At 45.9% G+C, this 27170-nt stretch overlaps 1 protein-coding gene across 1 annotated transcript in view; it reads right to left on the bottom strand.

Moving 5' to 3' along the window:
• Positions 1–10122, bottom strand: part of THRAP3 (thyroid hormone receptor associated protein 3) — a 74631-nt gene extending 64509 nt beyond the window's left edge. The window contains exon 1 of the mRNA XM_007453819.1: positions 10035–10122. The gene's annotated coding sequence lies outside the window, so the exon portion shown is untranslated. The remainder of the gene's footprint in view (positions 1–10034) is intronic.
• Positions 10123–27170: the final 17048 nt, after the last annotated feature.

Consider the following 27170-nt stretch of genomic DNA (forward strand, 5'->3'; position numbering starts at 1 on the left):
AAAAAAGCTAGGCAACGGAATTTCCTGGGGGTCCAGTGGTTAGGACACTGCACTCTCACTGCTGAGGGCCAGGGTTCAATCCTTGGTCAGGGAACTAAAATCCCACAAGCCGTGCTGAGCGGCCAAAAAAAAAAAGCTAGGCAAATATTATTGATTCTGAAATACATTTTCCTGTCATTCTACTTGCAGCAAGGCGAATCAAAAAGCCTCTGAAGTCGGCTGGTAGATTCAAGTCCATTTATTCTTGAAGCGAAATTTAAATAATTTAACTCTGGATCTAATAAGCATGACAATAACAAAATGGGATGTTCTGTTATGTGAGGACTCTCCTCATTTACTGGTCAATCCACTCCATGGACCCTTACTCTGAGCAATATAGCAGTTGCTAAGAGTGCAAGTTTAGAGTCAGACCTAGGTTCAAATCTTATCGCTTCCTAAATTGATCTCTTATGCCTCAACTTTATCATTTGTAAAACAAGAAACTCTTCACTACCCTGTAATATATAGGATTAAATGAGGTAATGCATGTAAAGTGCTTAAATAAGCATTTACTTTGAAAAGAATCTCAATCTATAAAAGTTCTTCTTTAATATTTAGTTCTTATTTAGTTCTTATTTAATATTTATTTAATATTTAACCTTATATCCAAGTTTGCTCAAGATAGTCAGTTTACACTTGATGTCCCAGTGTATTAATAGCATCCCCTCTCTCAATAGTGTCCTAGTTCAAAAAGATAAATTATATGGTCACAATATTAATTTGATAAAAGTAAATCTAACTTGAGACAAACATCATTAAATCAGAGGAAAGGGAACTATTCCAGCTAAGAACTGGCACTCAAAATCTTTCTATCCAAGCACATATAAATTAAAGAAATGATGGTAACATTTAGGTGTGTAAATTTTACCTCCCTGTCCTCCCCCAAAAAGGGACTCATAAGAGTTCAATCATAAATACTGAACTCTAGCTAATGATATGCATGTTGAAGCGTTTAAATATAAAATGTACTGATTTCTACAACTTACTTTAAAATGCTTCAAAAAAAAATAATGGGCAAAGGACTTGAACAAATATTTCTCAAAAGAAGATATACAAATGGTCCACAGCACATGAAAAGAGGACATCACTAATCAATAGGGAAATGCTAACCAAAGCTACCCCACACCTATTAGAATGGCTACTATTTAAAAATAAAAAAAAAAAAAGAGGAAGGAAGGAGGGAGGAAGGAAGGAGGAAAGAGACAGGCATTTCATTAGCAAAGTGTTTTTTATAATTTTATCATACTCCTCACCCACCTGGCTTATGAGGTTGTAATTATTTTACAGATAATGGTGGAAGGGGGGAGGGAGGGAGGAAATGCTGGTGAGGATGTGGAAAAATTGGCGCTGTAGCTGGGAATGTAAATGGTGCAACCACTGTGGAAAACAGCAGAGAATGGCAGTTCCTCAAAAAACTAAACATAGAATTACCATATGATCCAGCAATTCCACTTCTGGGTATATACTCAAAAGGACTGAAAGCGAGGTCTTGAAGAGGTATTTGTACACCTAGGTTCACAGCAGCATTATTCACAATAGCTAAAACGTGGAAATAACCCAGGTGTCTGACTGATGGATAAACGGATAAGCAAAACGAAGTATATACCTACATACAATGGAATATTATGAAGGGAAATTCTGACATATTACAACATGAATGAACCTTGAGGACATTATGCTAACTGAAGTGAGCTAGTCACAAAAAGACAAATACTCTTTGATTCCCCTTATATGAGGTACTTAGAGCAGTCTAAACCTTAGAGACAAAGTAGAATGATGGTTGTCAGAGGCTGGGGATGGAAGGGAGAATGGGGACTGACTACTTAATGGGGTATAGAGTACCGATTTTGCAAGATGAAACATTCTGGAGATGAACAGTGATGATGGCTGCACAACAGTGAATGTACTTAATACCACTGAACTGCACACTTAAAAATTATTATCATGGTAAATTTTTATGTTCTGTATATTTAGCCACAACAAAAAAACCTGGAAAAAAGATACGGTGGAGTGATGAGTATAAAGATATGTGATTTAAAAAAAAAAAAAAACAGGGGCTTCCCTGGTGGCACAGTGGTTGAGAGTCCGCCTGCCTATGCAGGGGACACGGGTTCGTGCCCCGGTCCGGGAAGATCCCACATGACTCAGAGCGGCTGGGCCCGTGAGCCATGGCCGCTGAGCCTGCGCTCCGCAACGGGAGAGGCCACAACAGCGAGAGGCTCGCGTACTGCACGTGATAAAGTAAACATAGCAAAATGCTAACAAATGTAGAATCTAGGTGGTGGGCATATGGGTACTCACTGTACAATTCTTTCAACTTTTCTGCATGCTTGAAATCTTTCATAATAAAACACCAGAGGGGGGGAAAAAAAATCAAAGAAACTTTCATCCCTATGAAAAACACTTGATGCAGAGCAACTAACCTACCCAGTATAAGAGAAACATGAGCCTAAAGGGATGAGAGAATGTAAAAGCCAACTTACACTAAATCTTCTAAAAGTTCATTTCAGCCACATTCAATGGGATCATCACAACTGTAATAACACTAACACAGTGGGAATATATTTGCCTACCCCAGCCCCAAAATAACAAATTAAGATTTAGCTCATCCAACATAAATAACCAATATTCTGAAGGCAATATTTGAAGCCCCGATTTAAGCAATAAATCCATCCACTTCTAAAAAATAACTAACCTGGCCAGAAATTAAATCCTAAAAGAATATCAATCAGTAAAGATCTGTATACCACGTTATTTTCATTTTAGTAAATGCCTAGCACTTAGCAGACATTTAGTAAGTATTTAATGCCCTCTTTCCCCAAAAAAAGAAAAGCCAAACAACATCAAAAACAATCCATGCATGAATCTCAATTCCAGTTCCTGCTCAGTTGTTTTTAAAGTGAAGAACAGAAACTCTAATAGGTTAAAAAAAATTCTAATCCAGAACTAGGAGGTTTAGCAAAATTGTCCCCATGTTTTCCCCTTTGGCCACAGAGGCAGCATTCTCTCTGCATTCTGAACAAACCCATTGTGGGCTAAGAGGTAAAGAGAGTTTAAATATTATGAAAATGGTGATGCATAAATGATAGCCAAAGCAAAGTCCAAAATTCTTCTGTAAACTCTAAGGGGAGAAAACTGCAACTACTATGAGTCCCCACCTATCATATGCAGAAGCAATGCTTACAAAAACATGAAAAGACAATCTAGATCCATGCTAACAGAACTTCCTGAGATGAGGAAAATGTTCCATATCTGTGCTACTCAAAATGGCAGCCACCATTCACATGTTGCTGCTATTGACCACCTGAAATATGGCTAGTGTGAAAACTATACTAAGTATACTAAGTAAGTATACTAAGTATTTAATTTTAATTAACTCAAAGTGAGCTAGCCACATTTGGCTAGTGGCTACCAAAATGAACTGTGCAGATCTAGACCACAGACCACATATTTAAGGTAATTTTTCTCCAACAGAATCTAAAGCTCAGTACACGCTTAATAAACACTGACTAAGGAGGAAATGGAGAGTCAGAAAGGTTTTTGAACAGAACAAAAGCATCAGTTCTGGGCATTTTTCTACACATCGTATTATGTCAACAAATATGGTGCTCCCATCTACTTCTCTTTTCTACCTAGCATTCCACTGTACACACATGCTATAACATAAGCAGTTCCCTAGTGTTGTACATTTAGGTTGTCTTTAATTTTTCACTTAACGTAACACTGTAATGATTATCCTTATCTTTAAGGACCTGTGCAATTATTTCCTTATGGTATATTCCTAAAAGCACAGGTACATTGTGTTGTTCTCTGGAACAGCTACAGCACCTTACATTGCTACCAGGAGTACTTGAGAATGTCCATTTCCCCACACCCTCACCAACAATAACCCTTATATTGTTTTTTTTATCATGATGGAGATGTGAGGGGAAAAATGGTATTTCATTTTTGATTTAATCTGTATCTCTCGTTTTCACGTGATTTATTTTGTCAAGTTAACGTAATTTTCAAAAAGGTTAGTCAACTGTTCCAGAGCTGTTTATTGAATAATTAAGTCATCCTTCCCTCACAATCTTGAATACCAACTTAATCATGTACTCAGCACTTTCCATATGCTACCATTTGAGGGCTCTGGGTGTTTCTCACTGTCCTTTCAGATTTAATGCCATATAACTACTTCCCTTTCCCAAGTAGCTAACAAGCAATCCATCTTCCATATATAATAAAATTAATTTGTTGAATCCCTACTATTAACCCTGGCACTGGGCTAACCATCTAGCCATCACAATAACCCTTGTTGGAGGCAGATAAGAGATTTCCATCTCCATCTGAAATTGAACAGATACACTGAAGGGTTAAGCAACTTGCCCCAAGGTCCCAGTTTAATTAAAAACAACAACAAAAAACTTCTGATAAGAAACGACTTCCATTTCTCATCTCATTCCAAGGTCTCTAGGTACCACAGATCATATAACTCCATGACCATGCCCTATTAAATGAACACTACAGCTGAAAATATTCTGCTAAAAGTGGAACAGAAAATATCCCCTACCAAACCCCAAAGTATAAAATATCAATGCAGCACCTCAGACTGAAATGGGGGTGGGCTATTCAGAACCTGGCCAGCTTAGCCTCCTTCCCTCATAATGCCCGAGGCACCTCCTCACTCCAGAGTATTTTAAAACATCCTGTCCCACCTACACTTGGCTAAACTTACCAAAAATTCAAGGAAAACAATCATTACCACAGCCTACCTACAGTTACCTCAGTTTTACAGAACAGCCTTTAGAGAATGAGTTTTGAATACAAATTTTTATAAATTATTATAACTCATATATAATAGATGTACACATTTTAAAGATACAGTTCAGTGAGTTTCGACAAAATATACTATGTAAACACCACCCAACCCAACAATAGAATACTTTTATCACTCCAGCAAGTACCCTCTTGCCCCTTGCCCCTTGGCAATCTCCTCACCAACCACCATACAAATTATTTTCAACAGAATCTGAATAAGCTAGAACTCGATAGTGGGAGCACTTCCAGAGACTGTCAACCCAGTCAGCCATCTATTTATTCCGATATTAATTCATCCTTTCTCTCGATATTTACTAAGCCTCTTCTTTTTAACAGAGAATGTCTTAGGTGTGGGGATTCAGCAGTGAATCAAACAAATCCCGGCTTCACTCTCTGAAAAGGTGAAGACACAACAGATGAAAAATAAATAATGTAATATCCCATAGTAATAACGCGGGGTTGGGGAGGGGTATTGGTTAACGATCAGAGTACCATTATAGATAAGGTCATCAAGAAAAGCCTCTCTCAGAACACTTTCCAATGTGATACATGCATACAAAGGGACATCAAAACTACCAGAGTGAGACTTCCCTGGAGGTCCAGTGCTTAGGACTCCGTCCTTCCACTGCAGGGGGTGCGGGGTTTGATCCCTGGTCTCCCTGGTCGGGAAACTAAGATCCCACATCCCGCATGCTGTGCGGCCAAAAAAAAGGCTTTGTAAAGGATAACTTTATTACACCTGAAACAAGAATTTTTTTTACATTAAAAAATTTACCCAATTCTTTTTCTTTATTGGGCAACCCCACTCTGGCGCCTGACCAACTTCCTCAATCTCCTTCATTTTTAAAGTTTTTTCTGATGGCCCATAATCTGGTAGCCAAAGGTTTTAGTCAAGACTCTAGGACACATCCTTTAGATACAATGGGATCATCCTCCGGGAAGCCCTGATACAATGGAGAGTCCTGGAGTGAAGAAATCTCTACAGTAACTTCAGAAAGCAGTCTCACCTCTATGACTCCTCTATCAATCCTTTCTATAGGGACTTCCCCGGTGGTCCAGTGGCTAAGTCTCAGACTCCATGCTCCCAATGCAGGGGGTCCGGGTTCAATCCCTAGTCAGGGAACTAGATCCCACATGCCTCTACTAAGAGTTCGCAGGCCGCAATGAAGATCCTGCACGCCGCAACTAAGACCCGGCGCAGCCAAAAAAAATTTTTTTTAAATCCTTTATGTATCCTGACCTTTTTATTAAAATAGACAAAAATAGAGTTATGAACCTCTCCAAAACACACACAGGATTTCTGAAAGCAAAGCGATGGACTTCACAAATGCATACATTAAACACACACACACACACACTTTTGCCTCAGGACAGGCGCCAAAAGTCTTCTAATTAGACATTAAGCAACTTCTCTTTGCTTGGCCTTCTATCTTCTGAAACAAGCCAAGCTGTGCAGTTACTGCATTCCCGATGCTAAAAAGCAAATCAGGCAGAACAAAAATGAGGACACTGCACACGTGCCAGCTAAAAAGGCATGGTCAGGGGTCAGATCAATGCCTTTTGCTTTCTAAAAGCCCTTGGGTTTCTTCAGTTTGGAAACAAAATAATTCAATGTTTTGGGCCCACCCCTCCCCACTGCACTATCTCCCTCTTCTGAAGTTATCTAAAATTTCCTTTTTTTTTTTTAAAGAAGAAACAAAGGAAACAAATAAAGCACCAGAGCAGAAAAAAATTTTTTTAGTGGTGATATAAGGACATGCCCAACTATAAAAGACTGCTGCTGCAAGCAGAAACACAGATCCATGGCTGCCAGATCTGATTTTTCAAAGCAGCCTGAATCCACATTTTTACATGAAATCTCCCTGTTTTTCAACGTTGACAACTAATTCAAATTTACAACACTGTGTGAGCCAAACAAAACACATCTGCCGACTGGATTTAGTCCATGAGCCTTCAGTCTTCAACATCTGCCATAAAAAAGAAAAATACATGGTTCTTTCAGTGGTAGAGCTCTAACTGTGTGGAAAAAAGCACACCCTATGCTTCCAGTAACACACTATCATCTGAAAAATACACTACAAAATATATAAACATACATATGAAACCCCTAACTGTTAGAAGGAAAGCAAGAAGAAAACAATCTCACTCTTCACACACTAAGGTGCTCCATTTCTACCACTAAAATAGGAACTATAAACAAAACCCAATGGAAGAAAACAGTAGGAATGAATATGGATTTTCGTGAAACTGAGCTCACTAATGTTCAGCTTCCTCAGTATGTGCATCGGCCCGTAACTCCTAGAGAAAAAGAAACTAAAAGGTGACTTTTCCATGGCACAGCATTTAACTTTGATTTAAAACAAACAAAAAACGAGTTCCCTAAAGAAACGCAACCTTGGGCTTCCTTGGTGGCGCAAGTGGTTGAGAATCCGCCTGTCAATGCAGGGGACACGGGTTCGAGCCCTGGTCCGGGAAGATCCCACATGCCGTGGAGCAACTAAGCCTGTGTGACACAACTAATGAGCCTGTGCTCTAGAGCCCATGAGCCACAACTACCGAGCCCGCTTGCCACAACTACTGAAGCCGCAACACAAAGTAGCCGCCACTCGCCACAACTAGAGAAAGCCCGCACGCAGCAATAAAGACCCAACGCAGCCAAAACTAAATAAATAAAATAAATTTTATTAAAAAAAAAAAAAGGCAATCTTTTAGAAAGGGTACCCATGACTTAACTCTCCTGGTAAGCCATGGGCAATTACTTTTTTATGGGTTATAAACCTGCACAAAGAGCCCACGTGCAGCAACTAAGACCTGGTGCAGCAAAAAAAAAAAAAAAAAAAAAAAAAAACCTGAATTACAAACTCTATAGAGCACTGGTTCTTAAATTTTGAGACTCTAATGAATGATGGAAGGTAATGACCCTTTGAGAAAATGCACTTCCCTCACAAAACTTTTAGAGTTCATGAGCTCCCTGTAGTCCATGGACCGTACTAAGAACGTCTTGCTCTCGAGAATATTGAAACTACCTAATCTCAAAACCCTCTGCTTCTTCCCACCAACGCATCTCCACTCCATCTCTCTACCTCAGGCAACTATCATCTCCAGGCTGTAACAGTACAAATAGCCTCTTAACTGATAGCCCCACAATCCATTTTTTACACCCCTGGCAAAAACGATTTTAAAACGTATATCTGGGGACTTCCCCGGTGGCGTAGTCGCAGTGGTTAAGAATCCACCTGCCAAAGCAGGGGACACGGGTTCGAGCCCTCGTCTGGGAAGATCCCACATGCCGCGGAAGAACTAAGCCTGTGCGCCACAACTACTGAGCCTGCGCTCTAGAGCCCGCAAGCCACACCTACTGAGCCCATGTGCCACAACTACTGAAGCCCGCATGCCTAGAGCCAGTGCTCCACAACAAGAGAAGCCACTGCAATGAGAAGCCCGTGCACCACAACAAAGAGTAGCCCCCGCTCACCGCAACTAGAGAAAGCTTGCACGCAGCAATAAAGACCCAAAGCAGCCAAAAATAAAAAATAATTTAAAAAAATACCTGTACTAGTTATGCTATTAAACTAATATGCTAAAAAACTACTACTACTGCTGCTGCTATGACTACTATTAACACCACCACCGCTACAACTGGACTGTACCTAATCTGCAGACTAAAAACACCAGTCTCCAAAACCGGAGATCTTTCGCTAGTGCTAAGAGATGTAAAAAGCAGAGATGGAATTGTACTGAACGTAAAGGTTTTTAGTTAGGCAGTTCCTAACAGAAACTTCAATCCACTCTTCTACAAAATACAACCAAGCTTAAATGGCTGCAGAAAAAAACTGCTTTTGATATTGCTAAAGTATTTATTCACAAAACAAATTTCCCAGTAGAGAACAAACTAAGCTCAGTTTGTTCCACAAGTTCTTCATGGCAGCAGCCAGCTTTGGCTCTTTAACAGGCTTGATACACACATCAGTCTGTCTAGATAACAGGAAAAACTACAACAAACCGTATTGCCACAAACAAGAAAAAGGAAGGCCATCTGAAAGGGAAAGAAAAAGATGGTGTGATACGTGCCTTTCCACTCTGGGCCTACAACCTATAAATTCTAAAAGTGACGATAATGATACTAGTGCTTAATACCTGGTAGGTAATGAGCTAAGCGGTTTTCAATTTACCTCATTTAACCTTCACAGTTACCCTATAAAATAACCAGTGTTGCCGCTATTTTGCAGATAAGGAAACTGAAGGACCTGGAAGTGAAGCTCCCCGACCTGAAACCAAAAGCTAGCAGAGCCAAAACTTGAACCCAGGCAGCTGGCTCCAGGATCCTTCCGTTACGCTGCCACCAGAAGCTTCATCGGCTCTCTCCCGCCAGGCTCTACCACGCTCTCAGAGGCTTTTCCTTCAATCCAATGAACAACCTCCTCGTAAACACTCAACTACCACTGATGGCTCCAACTGCTGGGCACCAGCGCTACTCGCCAGTTTCTGCCGCCATACTCCATCCCTAAGACTTAGAAAGGCAAAGAGGATAACTGATAAAAGTTGCTTGGGTGCTAAGGGAGATGAAAGAAATTACCTTATTCAGGCAGAACACACGCCAATTACCACTGGAACACAAGTCGGCCTCACCTCCAGCGCAAGAGAAATGAAAGTGGGCGCACCAATGTTCCCGTGGGTGATAAATTTGGACTATGCCTCCTCTGGCCACAAGGCAGAAAAGAACGGAAGAGGTACCAACATTTACTGAGTGCCAGCCACATGCGCCCTAGAAGACGACAGATTCAGGCCAATGGAGATTAGGCTGGGGGGAAGGGCACTCAAGAGTTCCGGGAAAAGGAAAAATCCAAATAATAGGATTCAGAATTCACCCGACTAACGGGGGAGACAGAGGAGGTGGAGGCCCCTCCCTGGCAGCTTGCAAGCAAGAAAAAAAAGGATAGGGGGTGCTCCGGAGAAAACGCGGCCCTGAGCGTCGGGAGCTAGGCCGGAGCGAGGGGAAGCCCTGAAGGGCGGGGAGGGGGAGGAGCCGAAGCGAGCAGGGCCCGCTCAGAAGAAGCCGAGGAGCAGGCGACGGGGAGCGGCTCCGCGCCAGGCCTGCCGGGCACCGTGAGCCAGCGGCCGCGGATAAAAGATAAAAGACGAAACGACTGGAACAGACTGAGCTGCCCTAATTCCCATCAAGGGCCCTCACTCACCTGGGCCCACCTCAGCGACGGCAGCAGCAGCCTCGCAACGGCACAACCGGCCCGAACCTGCCCCCCGCCCGACAGCGCGCCCCGCGTCCCAGCTCTCCGACGGCGTCACTGCGGCGTCGCCCCGCGGCCTCCTGGGAAATGTAGTCCTAGGTCCCGCCTTCCAGGCCAGCTTGACGGTCTACGGAACTACGTTTCCCACAAGGCAAGGCGAGCGCCGGGCCCGCTGCTTTGCGTCACGCGCCAGGTTGTCAGCAGTCACGTGGGCTGCTCCGTTCCATCCCCTCCCCCCGCCTGGGTGGCCTGGGGAAGAAGGAGGGAGGTGGACGGAAGGGGCGGGGGCGTTGCTGACGCCAAGGCCCCCACCATTTTGGAAACAGCCTGGAGCGAGGGCCTGAGCCCCACCCACTCGCGGCCTCCCTTCGTAGTCGGAAAGTCTCTGAGCTGGGAATCTGCTAGCCTGGCTTTCGGTCTCTGACCTGCCACTTCTCTCTTCGTGACCTTGAGCAAATCTCCCCTCTTTGAGCCTCAGTTTCCTCCCCTATGAAATGAGACTCTTAATTTCTACCCTACAGAGTTGTTGCGGGACTCCGACAAAGTACGGCACACGAAAGCATCTACTACCCTGAAAGCGCGACTCAAAATGAATTTGTTTTTATTGTGACAGTGTGCTCCTATGGAGACCCAGAAGCCCGGGTGAGCAAAGCTCTCTCCACTCTCATCTCCCGCCACCGCTGCCCCCCACTTCCAACGACAATGGGAGCACATAAAGAGGTTTTAAAGAGTGTGGTCCTGTAAAGCTTATTAAAGTGGATGCCCTCACCTATAGAATAAGAAATTTCCCGGAAGTTATAGCCTTGGAATCTGCATTATAAACAGACTTCTCCATTAACGCACATAGAAGTTTGACAACCACGGCATTTATCAAGTTTTTTGCACAGGCTGGTTTGCACTAGAATTCCTACGCTACTGAACGCCAACTTTTAAGACTGAGCTCCACAGTCACCTCTTCTGTGAAGCCTTCCAAGTTTACGAGCTCCTCCTCATCTCTGTCCTCCCACAGTACCTTTCCATCTTATAATTATCAAGGACTGTGTTTGTCTTCTCCACCAGACTGTGAGCTCTTTAGAACAAAGATCAGTTTTGATGGATTTCTGCATCTCCAGGGCAATGTAAACAAAGTAAAAGTGAGAAAAATATTGAATCTATTCTTCCTGCGAGAAAAAACTCACTAGGCTCAACTCAAATCTCACATGGTGCCACATCAGCTCTCACCCTTAACTGGCCTCAGCAGCATTCCTTCCACACTGTTTTCTTTCTTTGAGCATTTCCTGTAGGCTGCATGCTGTGTAGTGCTTCTTGAAAGGTTCTGTTTCAATTTCATTTTCAATTCACAGATTTTCTGAGTGTCTACTATAGGCTATGCCTAGTGCAAGATACTAGGAACACGATGGTAAACTAGGTAGATACAAAAATACATAGTCATTACTCTTTATTTCCAAAACACCTCTGTGTTCGATCTCTTACCTTTCTGCTACCTCTGCCCCTTCCCTAGCCCATAAACTTAGCCCATAGTTCCAGCCTCCTCTCTCTCTTCTCATTCAACCTCTCTCCCTGAGTGACCTCTCTCCTTACGTGATTGGCACACTCAGGTAGCTTTTACAGCCCTTCTGTGAATTTTACTCCCTTATCTATGTCTTAGCATCAACTCAGTTCCAGATGTTTGTCACCATACCCTGATTTCCCACTGGTATCTCAAACTGAACCTGCGGAAAACTGAACTCTTTTCTCCAATAAGTATTACCTAGTTAATTGTGCATACGTCTGTATTCTCCACTAAGCTTGGAGGGCCTCTCAAGGAAAAGAACACCTTATCACTCCATTCATTTATTGAGCACCTACTATGATCCAGGCCCTGTGCTAGACGCTCAGGAGGAAAATGGTAAACAAAATAAATGTGGGCCCTGTCTTCACAGAGCTTAATTCTAACTGGAGAGACAATATTAAGGAGTCTATCACATGCATAATTAATTACTACTGTGATAAGGGCAACACAGGAGATTATATGAGATATATGTATATATATATATATAAAACAACACAGAATAGGGGTTGGCAAAGTGTGGCCTACGGGCCAATTCTAGCCCGCCTCCAGTTTTTTTATGGCCAGAAGCTAGGAATTGTTTTTTCTTTTCTTTTTTTTTTTTTCTTTTTTTTTGCTGTACGCAGGCCTCTCACTGCTGTGGCCTCTCCCGTTGCGGAGCACAGGCTCTGGACGCGCAGGCTCAGCAGCCATGACTCAAGGGCCCAGCCGCTCTGCGGCATGTGGGATCTTCCCGGACCGGGGCACGAACCTGTGTCCCCTGCATCGGCAGGTGGGCTCTCAACCACTGCGCCACCAGGGAAGCCCTGTTTTTTCATTTTTAAATGGTTGAAAAAAAATCAAAAGAATACTAATATTTCATGACACGTGAGAAGTATATATGAAATTCAAAATTCAGCATCCATAAATTTGTTTATGTATTTTCGATGGCTACTATGACCCTGAGTTGAATAGTTGCGATGCTCTATGACCTGCAAAACGTGAAGTATTTATTGTGTGCCCCTTATAGAAAACGTTTGCTGATTCTTGACAGAGAATCCGAGGTCCTGACCTAGACTTGAAGGTCAGAGGAGGCTTCCCTGAGGAACTGACTGATAAACTTACAGTTAACTAGGTTGAGAATTGGGGAAGAGCATTCATTCCAGACAGAAGAAACAACACAGAGGAAAGCCCTGTGGCCTGTAGGAATTTGGCACATCCTAAATATTGTTAGGCCTACTATTGACTCTGGAGTGTAACAGGAACTAAAGCACAGTGAGCTTAGTGAGGTCAGATCCTGCTGGGTCGGGTAGCCCAGGTTGAGGATATTGGATTTTACTCTCAGAGCAATGGGAAGCCATTGAAATGTGTATAAGCAGGGGAGGGATTCAGATTTCCTTTTTTAAAGGATTAAATAGGGGGACTTCCCTGGTGATCCAGTGGTTAAGACTCCGTGCTTCCACTGCAGGGGGCACGGGTTCAATCCCTGGTCAGGGAACTACAATCCTGTGTGCTGCACAGCATGGCCAAAAAAAAAAAAAAAAAAAAAAGATTAAATAAATTTCCTAAATGATTAAATGAAATTCCTAATTTAAAGGATTATTCAGTGTGAGAATGGATTAGGGCAAACTAGAATGAAAGTGGAGAGACCAATTTAGGAGGTATATCACAATAGTTAAAATGAGAAGACACAGTGGCTTGATCTAGTGTGTTTTCAGTGGGGATGAAAAAAAGTAAGCAGAATCAAAAGATACTTAGGGGGACGTCCCTGGTGGCGCAGTGGTTAAGAATCCACCTGCCAATGCAGGAGACACGGATTCGAGCCCTGGTCTGGGAAGATCCCACACACCGCGGAGCAACTAAGCCTATGCACCACAAATACTGAGCCTGTGCTCTAGAGCCCACGAGCCACAACTACTGCAGCCCCAGCACCACAACAAGAGAAGCCACCGCAATGAGAAGCCCACACACCACAACAAAAAGTAGCCCCCGCTCGCCCCAACTAGAGAAAGCCCTCATGCAGCAACAAAGACCCAAAAAACACAGCCAAACATATATTTTTTTTTTTTTTAAAAAGAAAGATACTTAGGAGATCAAATCTACTGGTCTTGGTGATTGGATGAAAGAGGGAGAGAAGGAGTCAAGGTTGACCCCTAGGTTTCTGGCATGAACAGCTGTGTGGATGGATGTGCTATACTGCCTCCCTACCCCACTCTTCTTGCACAAGTCTCCCCACACTCATCACTATGTATTGAAATCATCCGTTACATGCCTGTGTCTCCCACAGACAGCCATCTCTTGGAAGGCAACAATGAGCTTGTTCTTTGTCTTCCTAGGGCCTGGCAGTGAGCTAGGCATAGAGTTGGCAGCAGTAAATGTGTATGAACTTTTCTTCAGTTCTTTTTTCTGTTTCTTACAGGAGCTCTCTATCCTTCTGACTGCTCAGGTTCAAAATCTCAGAGGAATCCTGGCTTCCTCTTTCTACCTCATCTACCATATGGCATCAGTCACAAGTCCTATGTATTCTGTCCCCAGAACATCTGGTGAATCTCCTAGTACCCTGTTTCAGGCCTTCACATGTCTCAACACTTGCAAAGTGATTAGAACAGGGCCTGGGCCAGAGTCAAGGGTATATAAGTGTTGGCTATGATTAAGGACTCTTCCTCAGTCTCCCTGCCTCCTGCTTTTTTCCATTCAGGCCATCTTTCAGAAGGTAGTCCGAGTGCTATCTCTCAAGTACAACTCTGATCTGAAGCCCTGGCTCCAGTGCTCTCAAGACCAAATCCTAAATCCTCAGTGTGGCCAACAAGGTCCTATGTGGCCTAACCTCTGATTATCTTCCCAGCTTCACCCTCACCTTCAAAGGCATTCCATTGCCACTGGGATGAAGGGCAAGCTCAAGGCCTTCCAGCATCTAGACTCTATGTCCGCACCAGCCTCAGCTCTATCATACACAATGCTCCAGTTGTGTGTACTTGTCTTGACCATACTCTGGGTTTCCTGCCTCCTCATGCCAGCTCATGCCCTTCCTCCCCAATGGCCCCATCTATCAAAGGCTTATCTTGTCAGTTCAGGGTCCCCCTCCATCAGGAGTACCCCAACATCTACTCTGTATTTGTCAGATCCTACCTTATATTGTGGTTTCTGCACATCTCATTCCTCCACCACCTGGGAGCAAATGGATCGGCCATCTGTTGCTGTGCCTGCTCAGCATCTTTCCATTCCTCCTCCTCTGGTAACAGCACTCTGATAATCCTTTGAGATGACTTCATTCCCCCACTCTGGCTGATGAGCACATTTCATTCCTTTGGCCACAGTTATTGGTAGGTGGCTCAAACCAGGCTAGCAGAGAGAGTGAACATCAGCCTGAGACCTATGCTGGAACACTGAGAAAAGAGCCCTCTCTTTCTTCCAGGGTTGCTAAACTAGAAAAGTAGCAACCTGGACTTTTTTTTTTTTTTTTTTTTGGCTGTGTTGGGTCTTCATTGCTGCACGCAGGCTTTCTCTAGTTGCAGAGAACGGGGGCTAATCTTCGTTGCGGTGCGCAGACTTCCCGTTGCTGTGGCTTCTCTTGTTGTTGAGCATGGGCTCTAGGCGCGTGGGCTTCAGTAGTTGTGGCACGCGGGCTCAGTAGTTGTGGCACGCGGGCTCAGTAGTTGTGGCACATGGGCTTAGTTGCTCCGCAGCATGTGGGATCTTCCCAGACCAGGGATCGAACCTGTGTCCCCTGCACTGGCAGGCGGATTCTTAACCACTGCACCACCAGGGGAGTCCCCAACCTGGACTTGTTAATGGTCATCTTTGCCATTATTTGGAGAGAGCCTTCTTGAGAATAAAGCCAACAGAGTTGGAAAGCAGAGCCATGAGTTGCGAAAGACAAATTCTCAGCTATACTAATTTGAGCCCTTGGATTCGGCCATGCCTGAAATTAGTAGCACCTTGACTTTTCCATGCATGAGCCAATAAATGCGTTCATTTGAAATGAGTATCTGTCACTTCTGTGCTGGAGTCATGAGTAGCAGACTGCTGGGGCTATCTGTTGTGTACAAGAGGCTTTCAGAGAAGGAAGTTGGGAGGGAAAATCAGAAGAGACTGGGACTAGCACCAGTGTGTGACCCTCTAAGCTTGAAGGTCCACCTGTGGAAAAGAGGAGCAGTTACCTTTGCTGTTGCTCAGACCAACCAAAGTGCTTTCACCTCCATCTCTGCTTTGCAGCAGAACCAAACCAAACATTCTGGTCAAGGTAACAGTTGCTTGTTTTGCTGATGATCATTGGGAAGAGGAGGCTTTTAATGGCTGAGCTTAAGCAGGAGGTGGTTACTCCTTAGCCAGTTGGCTAGCATCTACCATCAGAGAATAGTCCAGTGGTTCCTAAACTTGTCTGCACATTGGAGTCATCTTGGGATAGTTAAAAAATTCTGACACCCAGATCACATCCCAGACCAAGTATATCACAATCTCTGGGGGTGGGACTCAGGCATGGCTATTTTTTTTTTTGGCCATGTGGGTTCTTAGTTCCCCGACCGGGGATTGAACCCATGCTCCCTGCTGTCCTGCAGTGGAAGCGTGGAGTCCTAACCAATGAAAGGCCAGGGAATTCCCGCTCTTTTTGAAATTTCCAACATCAGACACATTTGGGAACCACTGCCAAAGGTCCTATCTTCCTGTTCCCAAGGCTTACACTTCTATAAAGCAGAGATTCTCCACCAAGTTGACATTAGATCACCTGGGGACTCTTTTTTTTTTTAATATTTATTTATTTATTATTTTGCCTGCACCAGGTCTTAGTTGCGGCATGCAGAATCTTTAGTTGCGGCATGCAGACTTCTTAGCTGTGGCATGCACGTGGGATCTAGTTCCCTGACCAGGGATTGAACCCGGGCCCCTTGTATTGGGAGCACAGAGTCTTACCTACTGGACCATCAGGGAAGTCCCCAGGATTTTTTTTTTTTTTTTTGTGGTACACGGGCATCTCACTGTTGTGGCCTCTCCCGTTGCGGAGCACAGGCTCCGGATGCGCAGGCTCAGCGGCCGTGGCTCACGGGCCTAGTCGCTCTGCGGCATGTGGGATCTTCCCAGACCGGGGCACGAACCCATGTCCCCTGCATCGGCAGGTGGACTCTCAACCACTGCGCCACCAGGGAAGTCCCCGGGATGTTTTTTTTAATATCCATGTCTGGGCCTCACCTTCAGAAATTCTGATTCAGTTGGTTTGGGATGAGACCCCAATACTGGCTGCTATAGACTGAATGTTTGTGCGCATCCCAAATTCATGTTGAAACCTAACCCCCAAGGTGCTGGTATCTGGCAGTGGAATCTCTGGGAGTGATTAAGTCATAAAGATGGAGCCCTCATGAATGGGATTAGTGCCCTTATAAAAGAGACCCCAGGGGAATTCCCTGGTGGTCCAGTGGTTAGGAGTCCACACTTCCACAGTGGGGGACACGGGTTCGATCCCTGATTGGGGAACTAAGATCCCGCAAGCTGTGCAGTGCAGCCAAAAAATAAAAAAATAAAGAACCATTGTAGTTATAAAGAAAAAAAAGAGAGAGGGAGAGAGAGACCCCAGATAATTCCTACCCCCACCCCCACTCCCATTCCCTTTCTCATTTGCTTGCTCTTCCCCTAAGGCAAAGGAATGTTTTGTGGGAAGGATGAGGTTGAGAGAAGCTTCAACAAGCAAATAAATAGGGAGGGTGGGAGGGAGGGAGACGCAAGAGGGAAGAGATATGGGAACATATGTATATGTATAGCTGATTCGCTTTGTTATGAAGCAGAAGCTAACACACCATTGTAAAGCAATTATACCCCAATAAAGATGTAAAAAAAACAAACAAACAAAAAAAACAAGCAAATAAGACTGGCTGCCCTCCCTTTTCAGATCCTCCTCCTCCTGCCTTCCACGTGGTGAACACATGGCCAGGGCGCCATCAGATTTCTAGAGGCAAGTCTGGAGATCTACCTCGCTGATCCCACTCTCAGGGTTGGCCCAAGGATTGGGTAGGTTTGTCTGTCCTGCCCAGACTGTCCCTTAGGTGGGTCTTGCCAAGGCCTAGACATGGGAGGGGAAAGTTTTTGAGTTTAGGTCCAAATATAAGCAATTAGCAATAAAACTGATTTGGCTCTCCATCCTACTGCCTTGACTGGCTGGTCTGAACTCAGGGTTTGGGGCGGGGTGGTGTATGTAAGTATCACTCTCACACCCCAGCACACTAGCATTTGTACCAGCTTCCATTCATTGGTTTTCTCACTGAACTGGACTGCACTGTGTCCTGTGTCCTCTGTATATTCCCCAAGCACAGAGACTGCCACAGAAGTTCTCAATATATATAGATTGACTCAGGTCTTGGGAATTCCCTGGCAGTCCAGCGGTTAAGACTCTGCGCTTCCACTGCAGGGGGGCACGGGTTCCATCCCTGGTCAGGGAACTAAGATCCTGAAGGGTGCACGGCCGGGCCAAAAAGAAAAAAAGAAAAATTGAGTCAGGTCTTCTCTGAATTCCTACCCCATTTAGGAGCTAGGAAGGGATACAAAATATACAAATGGGACATAGTATGATCCCTGCTCTTGGGGTCTCCAGTGACCAACAGCCTCGGAGGGGCAGGGAAGACTTTCCAAAGAGGATGCATTCAGCTGATTCCTGAAAGATGGAGGGGTGTCACAGGAAAAGTGAGAAGGTGCGGAGGTATGAAGGGTTCACCTAAGGGAATATTGTGCTCCCTCAAGGGCACTTGGAAGGGCTGTTCTCGATGATAGCCCCATCCCCACCCCCCATCCCCACGAACAGCTTCACTACGGTTCTCCTCAATCCACTCATGTGGGCAGATCACGAGACTGAGACAGACATTTAGAGAAGGAACCAGTACCAGACACAGAAGGAAAAGAGACTCCTAGAATAGGGCCTGTGGGCCAGCAGCATGTGGCACCAGCCACCAGTTGCTGCACTTTTTTTTTTTTTACTGTATAATATATTTTTTATTATACATAATTTCTAGTTCAACAATCATTCTATCAAACATCGAAAATGCATCCTTTGGTTTATGCATCTTACAATCCACTTAGAGAAAAGAAAAGGAAACATGTTTTTCAGTTAACTCATCTGTAAAATTGGAGAGGAGTTGCTGCTCTTTTCCTACCTTGGCTCTGAGCGACTTCCTTTTGCAGTTGGGGCATCCCCTTTGGGGATGGCAGTAAATACAACATCATTGACCCCTCCTGGACTCTGATTTGATAGAGCTGGGTACCGGTAAAGCCAGTTATTCCCAGGGAAGTCAGCATCAGGCCTCAGAGGATCACCACAGGCCCGGCTCCTAACTGGGATGCAGGCCTTAGAAGCTTCCTCCCCAGCCCCGTCTTGCATCAGAAGCAGAAGCCTAAACCTCAGTGATCTATCTCCCCCAAGGTACTTCAGAAGAGGGGACTTATTCCCCCCCAGCACACTTTATTTATAAGACCTGCTTTTTTGAAACAGCTGCTGTTTTATCTTTTGTCTAAGTGGTTCTCAACTGGCGTGAATTTTGTCCCCACAGTGAACATTTGACAATGACTGGACACACTTTTGGTTGTCACAACCTGGGGGCGGGGCTGGGGGTGGGGCATGGTACTACTGACATATGGTGAGTAGAGGCCAGGGATGCTGCTAAACATCCCACAATGCACAGGACAGCCCCTGACAACAAAGAATTATCCTGCCCAAAATATCAATAGTGCTGAGGCTGAGAAACTCTTCCTCTTGCTAGGGAGAAAAAAGTTTAGTAACACTAGCTTTAAAATATCCCCGTGGTCTGGTCAGCAATAACTAACACAAGACTGTTGTCTTGCAATTCATCCATAGATTCGTGCTTGCTCTCCTTTCCCTGGGTCCTGTATGGGGAGGGGTGGAGGTTGTGGTATGGGGGATGCTGCAGAAGTAGATGAAGGTCAGGTGGGGATGAGAGATGGGGGTCACACAGGGCAAAGAACACAGGCTTTAGAGTCAGATCTGAGTTCATATTCCAGCCTTGACTAATTTTTTTTTTTTTTTTTAGTATTTACTTATTTGGCTGTGCCGGGTCTTAGTTGCGGCATGAGGGATCTTCATTGCCGCGTGCGGGATCTTTAGTTGCGGCACGTGGGATCTAGTTCCCTGACAAAGGATCGAACCCCGGGCCCCCTGCATTGGGAGCACGGAGCTTTAGCTGCTGGGCCACCAGGGAAGTCGCTTGACTACTTCTTTAGCTGTGTGCCTTTAGGCAAGTGACTTTCCCTCTCTGGGCCTCGGTTTTCTCCTCTGTAAAATAGGACAACTCCTACCTTACAAGGTCCAGGCACTCAGCTATTGCTATGACTTCATCCTGAGGTAGTCACAAGCCATCAGAGGAAGCCTGTGAGCCAGGGGGAGGCAAATCAGCTCTGAGTGGTCGCTGGGGCAGCCTGGAGGTGAAATTACTTACCCTCACAGTGTCTGCATTTAGTTCCCTCCAGGCAGGTCCAGAAGTCTCAGTCTAGCTGTAATCTCTCCTTGCAGGGCCTATACTCTCCCTTTTGTTTAGTTCAGTGGCTCAGCGGGTTGTTGCCACCACAGTAGTCTGACTATGCAGCAGAGAAATACGTTGAGGTTGTAATTTGCATTTTGGTCTCCCTGCTGTGGGTGAGTTTCCTCCTTTTTGCCTGGGGGTGGGGACTGAAGCTGTCAAAGGTTGCCAGGCATCAAAAGACATCCCCCAGGCAGGGCTTTTGTTTACTAAGGCCCCGCTCTAGGAGACTGGAAGCTGGGTTATTCCAGAGTGCAGGGCTCCCAGCCCCCAGGCTGCGGAGGGGAGGAAGTGGCCCCATCCAAAAAGGTTTGAAGGTTTTCCCAAGCCTGAGAAAGTGAACAGGGGTTTGCGTGTCTTGGCTGTGGCTGTTGTCTTTCCTTGAGTAATAGGGACTTTGCACCGCTCCCACTCTGATCTCCCAGGACCTCTGATGGGCCTGCAGAGCTTCTGTGTGCTGGGGAGGGGATGGGTGTGTGAGTACGTGTGAGTACTAAGAATGCTGGTTTGGGAGTCACAGCAAAAGACCACTGTGGCTAAGCCAAGCAGGTCCACGAGGATAAATCAAAGTTGATTGAAGATTAAACAGTCCTGCCCTGAATATTCTGGATCGGATAAACACGGGAATTAAACACAGTGCTTTAGAGGGGTGGGGGCATTATAAAAAATTAAATTATGTAAACTTACAATTAAGTAAAGTATATTCAAAGGTAATAACATTCAAAGTGTGTCACTTCCTAATTATTTTACTGCACTTTTGCTATTACACATGCTCTTGAAGTTATTCATGTCTGCATGGTGGAAACGCTACCTAACGGTGCACTGCTGCTGGCCTCTTCCCAGCAGCACCTTCAGTGATATCAGGTTGGCAGCTTGAAGTTGGCGGTGGTGGGAGTATTTACACCACGGAAATTGGCAAATGCTACAGATCTTTTCCTAACACACCCCACCCCCTTTCCCTCAAGCTGTTTGTAAACATTTTACCAGCACAACACTGGATAGAGGATTCCCAAAACAAGACAGTGATTGAATTTCCCACCAGCTTGGCTGGCAGGGGGTTTGGGGCAGATAATGTGATTTAGAGAAATAAATAAATATGACACGTCTTACGTCTGAGTATTGTGGGTAAAATGAATACTTGCTACAAATACCTAGTCCAGACATACTTGGGGACTCATCTCTCCCTCCTCCCTTAGAGACAAGAGTGTATACCCACTCACAAAACACCCCCTAGAGCACCCCAGAACACCCTGTGGTATCTTCTGGTTGGAATAAGACCCGAAAAGCCATGAAGACACGTACTTGGTTCACAGCTGCTTCAGCAGATCTTCAGACCCCTTCTCAGTCTCAGCAACTCTCCCAGTTTCCCTGGCTTCAGAGTCAGGGCAGTTGAAGCCATGTGGGGAGCAAAGGGGGTTCTGGATGGGAGGACCAGAATGAGCCAGAAACCAGGAATTGGCTCTCGAGCACGTGGATCTACTTGGGAGCAGGGAAGATTGTCAGTCAGGGGCAATTCCTCCCCAGGGAACATTTGGAAATGTCCAGAGACATTTTTTGGTTGTCACATTTGGGGGGAAGGGTGCTACTGGCATCTGGTGGGCAGAGTCCAGGATGCTGTTAAACACCCTACAATGCACAGGACAGCCACCCCTCAATCCCACATCGTGTAATTTCCTGCCCCAAACATCAATAGTGCTGAGGATGAGAAACTGGGGTAGGAGACACAGTGGGGAGATACTCAGACGGGGCAGGGTCTAGGAAGAGATAAACGAAAGGTCTGCTGGCCAGGTAGCTACTCATCCCTCCCTCCCCCACAAAACCCACTTCTGTGGGTGGCCATTCAGTCTCTTATTTTGTGTCCTGTCCTGTTTCTCTAGGCTCTCTCTGGTGATGTCCCTGTTTATCTCAGTTTATCTCTTGGTCTCTTTTTCTCACTCTCAGCCTTGCCATCTGCTCTGGCTGGATCCTTGTGTTCTGAGACGTGAGACAAGCTTTTGGCATTCGTACTCCCTCGGCCACACTCATCACTCCAGCTGCCTTGGCCTGGGAGCTGGGCCAGGAGCTTAGCAAACAGGAGGGTATAAAGACAGGGGGCTAAAGGGTCCCACACCTCCCACCACCCATCTTGCCTTTGCCCCGAGGGCCCTACCTGTCTGTCTCCATGAGGCCTGGAGCTCCAACCTGCTGTCACCCCCCTCCAGGGCCTGGTACCTGAGTCAGCCTGTCCAAGTGGCCTTGCTCAACCCACAGATCCCTTCCTCCCCACCCCCAGCTCCTTAAATTTCTCCTCTAGCTCAGTCCAGCAGCTGTTATAAAACAACTGGAGTTAGGCAGCTCCTCCTGCCCCGGGGCAGTAAGTGACTCCAGGCTCATGACTGCCCCTGAGCCCAATAACTTCTGCCAAGTAACCAGGCACTTGTGGCCTCTGCCCTGGTCCTGGTTTCCAGCACCCAGAGCCCAGAGCTCAGAGCCATGACATGGTGCCCGGTGCTTGGAACCCAGTACTCAGCATCCAGGCTCGATTACCAGTGCCCATCACCAGGACCCAGGGCCTGGTGCCAGGGCTACCCACCCTGCCCCTCCCACTCACCACCCCTGGCAGACCCTGGCGGCTAGGCTGCTGTGTGCAGGTGGGCGCTTTGTGAGGACAGGACACTGCAGAAAAGTCTAGTGGCAATTTTTAAAATAAATTGGAGTGACTTTTAAAGTAAAAATTATTCAAATCAAGATTTAAAATAAACGACTTCCCTGGTGGCGCAAGTGGTTGAGAATCTGTCTGCCAATGCAGGGGACACGGGTTCAAGCCCTGGTCTGGGAAGATCCCACATACTGCGGAGCAACTAAGCCCGCGTGCCACAACTACTGAGCCTGCGCTCTAGAGCCCATGAGCCACAACTACTGAGCCCACACGCAGCAAGTACTGAAGCCTGCATGCTTAGAGCCCATACTCCGCAACAAGAGAAAAGCCATTGCAATGAGAAGCCCGGCGCGCCACAACGAAGAGTAGCCCCCGCTCTCTGCAACTAGAGAAAGCCCACACGCAGCAAGGAAGACCCAACGCAGCCAAAAATAAAAATAAAATTTCTAAAAAAGATTTAAAATAAAAATCGGGGAAAGGGAACTTCCCTGGTCCAGTGGGTAAGACTCCATGCTCCCAACACAGGGGGCCCAGGTTTGATCCCTGGTCAGGGAACTAGATACTGCATGCTGCAACTAAAGACCCAGAGCAGCCAATTAAATAAATATTAAAAAAAAAATTGGGGAAAGGCCCAGCAGTATGGGCAGAGGGAAGAGAAAAGCTGGGGTATAGGGTTGCCGGATAAAATAGAGGCTGTTCAGTTAAATTTGAATTCAGGTAACAACAAAGACTTTTTTTTTTTTTTTTTGGCCACACCACCAGGCTTGCAGGATCTTAGATCCCCAACCAGGGATTGAACCCAGGCCCTCAGCAGTGAAAGTGCAGAGTCCTAACCACTGGACCAACAAGGAATTCCCAACAAAGACTTTTTTTAAATTAATTAATTTATTTTTGTCTGTGTTGGGTCTTCGTCGCTGCGAGTGGGCTCTCTCTAGTTGCAGCGAGCGGGGGCTACTCTTCATTGAGGCACACAGGCTTCTCATTGCGGTGGCTTCTCTTGCTGCGGAGCACGGGCTGTGGCTGTGTGGGCTTCAGTAATTGTGGCTCGCGGGCTTAGTTGCTCTGCGGCATGTGGGATCTTCCCAGACCAGGGTTTGAACCCGTGTCCCCTGCATTGGCAGGTGGATTCTTAACCACTGTACCACCAGGGAAGCCCCCTTTCATCCACTCTTTAAAATGATTTTTTGACCAAGTGATATAGTCACATGCTTTAAAATTCCACAGGGACAAAAGAACATGCAATAAAATGTCTCTTCTGCCCTGCCTCTCAGCCACCCAGTTCCCTTCCCCACTTCCGTGTGTGTCCTTCCAGAGACATCTTACTGCCACAGCCTCCTAACTGTCTTCCTGCCTACAGTCTGGCCCACCTGCCTCCATACTGTGGCCAGCTGGCGTTTCACCTCCAATCACGTTACTTCCTGACTTAAAACTCTGCTGTGGTTTTCCATGCCATGGGATGAAGAACAAAATTCCCAGCTAATCAGGATACAAGGTGTTCGGTGCCTGATTCCTGCCCATCTTCCTGGACACTTGGCATCATGCCGGCCAGTCTGACATGCCACCACAGAAACACAACCCGCCAAGTAGTCTCCCTCACTCTCCCACCTGTTCTGGCATCCATGCTCTCGCTCATGTTTCTGTCAGACATTTATTGCACACAGACAGCATCTATGGTGTGCCTGGCACTGGGGGCTACGAGGGACATGGCGGACAACAAAACTGAAATGTCTCTGCTCCTGTGACTCAGGTTCTGGCAGAGGAGCATTTAATAGACAAATCATTGAAATAAAGCATTTGTTGTGCTAGGGTAGGTCCAGAGCTCTGGGGTCAAAGAAGTCCTCCTGGAAGAAGAGCTATTTAATTGAACAGTCATCAGCCAACTAAGGGTGGGAGATGGGCAGGCAGGGAAGAGTGTCCCAGGCCCAGGAAACGGTTCATCGGGAGGAGTCACAAATCCAGGCTTGGGGGAACACAGAGAAGAGAGGACGGGTGTGGGAGCTGCAGGGTTAGCAGCCCTCAGGAAGCCACTCTACAGGGTTTGCGTTTTATCCTAAAGGCCTGAGGGGATTTACGCAGGGGAGTGTGTGGGCACATCTGTGGCTGTTCTGAAGAGACTGGATTGGAGGAGAGGACCTTGTTGCCGTTTCTAGGATGGCGGAAATGACGGCAGCCTGGGCCAGCGAGAGGGCACTAGGGACGGAGTAGGAGATATCACAGAGGTGAGGCGGCGGGAGGAGTGACTTCCCAGGGATCTTGCTTGAGAGGCTGGTGGATCCTGTGATGCTCTCTGGTGATATTTCTAAGTCCAGATTTGGACTTGAATTGGTGGTGCCTGCAAGATGTCCAAGCCAAGACGTCCAGCAGACACATACCTATGTTGCCAACCTTGGGAAGAAGGTCTGGACTGGAGATTCTTTTTTATTATTATTATTTAATTTTAATAGTGTGCCCTTTTTTTAAAAAAAAAATATATATATATTTATTTATTTATTTATTTTTGGCTGCATTTGTCTTCGTTGCTGTGCGCAGGCTTGTGCAGGCTTCTCTTGTGGCGGAGCACGGGCTCTAAGGCGTGCAGGCTTCAGTAGTTGTGGCTTGCAGGCTTTAGAGCACAGGCTCAGTAGTTGTGGCGCAGAGGCTTAGTTGCTCTGTAGCATGTGGGATCTTCCTGGACCAGGGATCGAACCCGGGTCCCCTGCATTGGCAGGCGGATTCTTAACCACTGCACCACCAGGGAAGCCCTGGACTGGAGATTCTTATTTGGGAGTCATTAGCAAAAAGTTAACAGTAAAAATGTTATCTACCCCTTATCAACTGTTAGACACTTTTCTAAGTTTTTTTTCTTGGCCGCGCGCCACACAGCTTGCAGGATCTTAGTTCGAACCCCAGCTCTCGGCAGTGAAAGCACAGAGTCCTAACCACTGGACAGCCAGGGAATTCCTTCGAAGTTCTTACATACTTTAAGTTATTGATTTGTTACAACAACCCTATGAGGTATTGTGCCTTCGCTTTTTTTAAATTTTATTTTATTTTTTGGTCTCATGCAGGCCCTTTTTTTTTTAATGTTTTAAAATTATTTTATTTATTTATTTATTTTTGGCTGCAGTGGGTCTTTGTTGCGATGCACGGGCTTCTCATTGCGGTGGCTTCTCTTGTTGCGGAGCACGGGCTCTAGGTGTGCAGGCTTCAGTAGTCGTGGCTCACGGGCTTAGTTGCTCCGCGGCATGTGGGATCTTCCTGGACCAGGGCTTGAGCCCGTGTCCCCTGCATTGGCAGGCGGATTCTTAACCACTGTGCCACCAGGGAAGTCCCTGTGCCTTCACTCTTGCCATTTTACAATGAGGGGGAAAAGTTCAATAATGTAACCAAGGTTACACAACTACTAAATGACAGAGCTGGGTTCAAACCCCAGAAGTCCAGGTCCAGGATCCATGCTCCTAACCGCATCATACAGCCTCTCACCTAGACAGTAGTTTAAGCCCCAAAAGCGGATGAGATCAACTTCAGAATTGTGAGAAGGGCAGACTGTCAACCCTGAGGAATACAAGCACCGAAAGCCCAGGGTCTGAATCCTGCTCTTAAGATAAGTTTTCTCTGAAATGCTAGTGTTTTAATTTTAAAAAATTAGTTGCCGGGGTACTGGCCTGGGTGGAGGAGGAAATGGGGCATTAGTGTTTCGGGGGTTTGTGTGTGTGTGTGTGTGTGTTTTGGCCGCGCCGCACGGCTTGTGGAATCTTAGTTCCCCAACCAGGGGTTGAACCCCAGCCCTCAGCAGTGAAAGCTCGGAGTCTTAACCACTGGACCACCAGGGAAGTCCAGGAGAAGCATTTTTTAACTGATGTTGTTTAAAATTGCCAATGGGTGGTGATGACAAAAAGCAGGCCAATTTTTAGTTTTCTTATTATGATTCTTTAATTCTCTACCTTTATTGCCCACACCTGGGGCACACCCGAACCATCATTCTACCCTTGTTTTGGCCATTGCCAGCAATGCTGGGATCCAAATCCACCTGGCAACAGTGGACCAGAGCTGAGGGCTAGGGGCTGTCCTTTCGAGGCATAACGTTCTCAGTTCTCAACCCTTAATTTAAAGGAGCTTCTCGGAAGTTATCTCCTACGGGTAGCCACCTCTGAGATCTGGATCAAATATTTCTCCTTTATATTCCCATCACATCCTGTGCCTGGTTCTGTCACTGACCTCTTAGGTTGCATTCAATGCCTCCTTCTACATCTAGACTGAGCACCCTGAAAGTATGGACCTGGCCCTATGTATCACAATGTTCGGGCCACATCGAGGTATGTCTAACGAGGCTGTCCCGAAGTGGAGTGGTTTGGGGAAGGGGCTGGTAGTACACAGGAGGTGTTGTTGACAGCCCCAGGATGTCAAGGCCCCTCCAGTTGGCGGGG

This window comes from Lipotes vexillifer, unplaced genomic scaffold, assembly GCF_000442215.2.
Source record: "Lipotes vexillifer unplaced genomic scaffold, Lipotes_vexillifer_v1.1 scaffold213, whole genome shotgun sequence".
Lineage (NCBI taxonomy): Eukaryota > Metazoa > Chordata > Mammalia > Artiodactyla > Lipotidae > Lipotes > Lipotes vexillifer.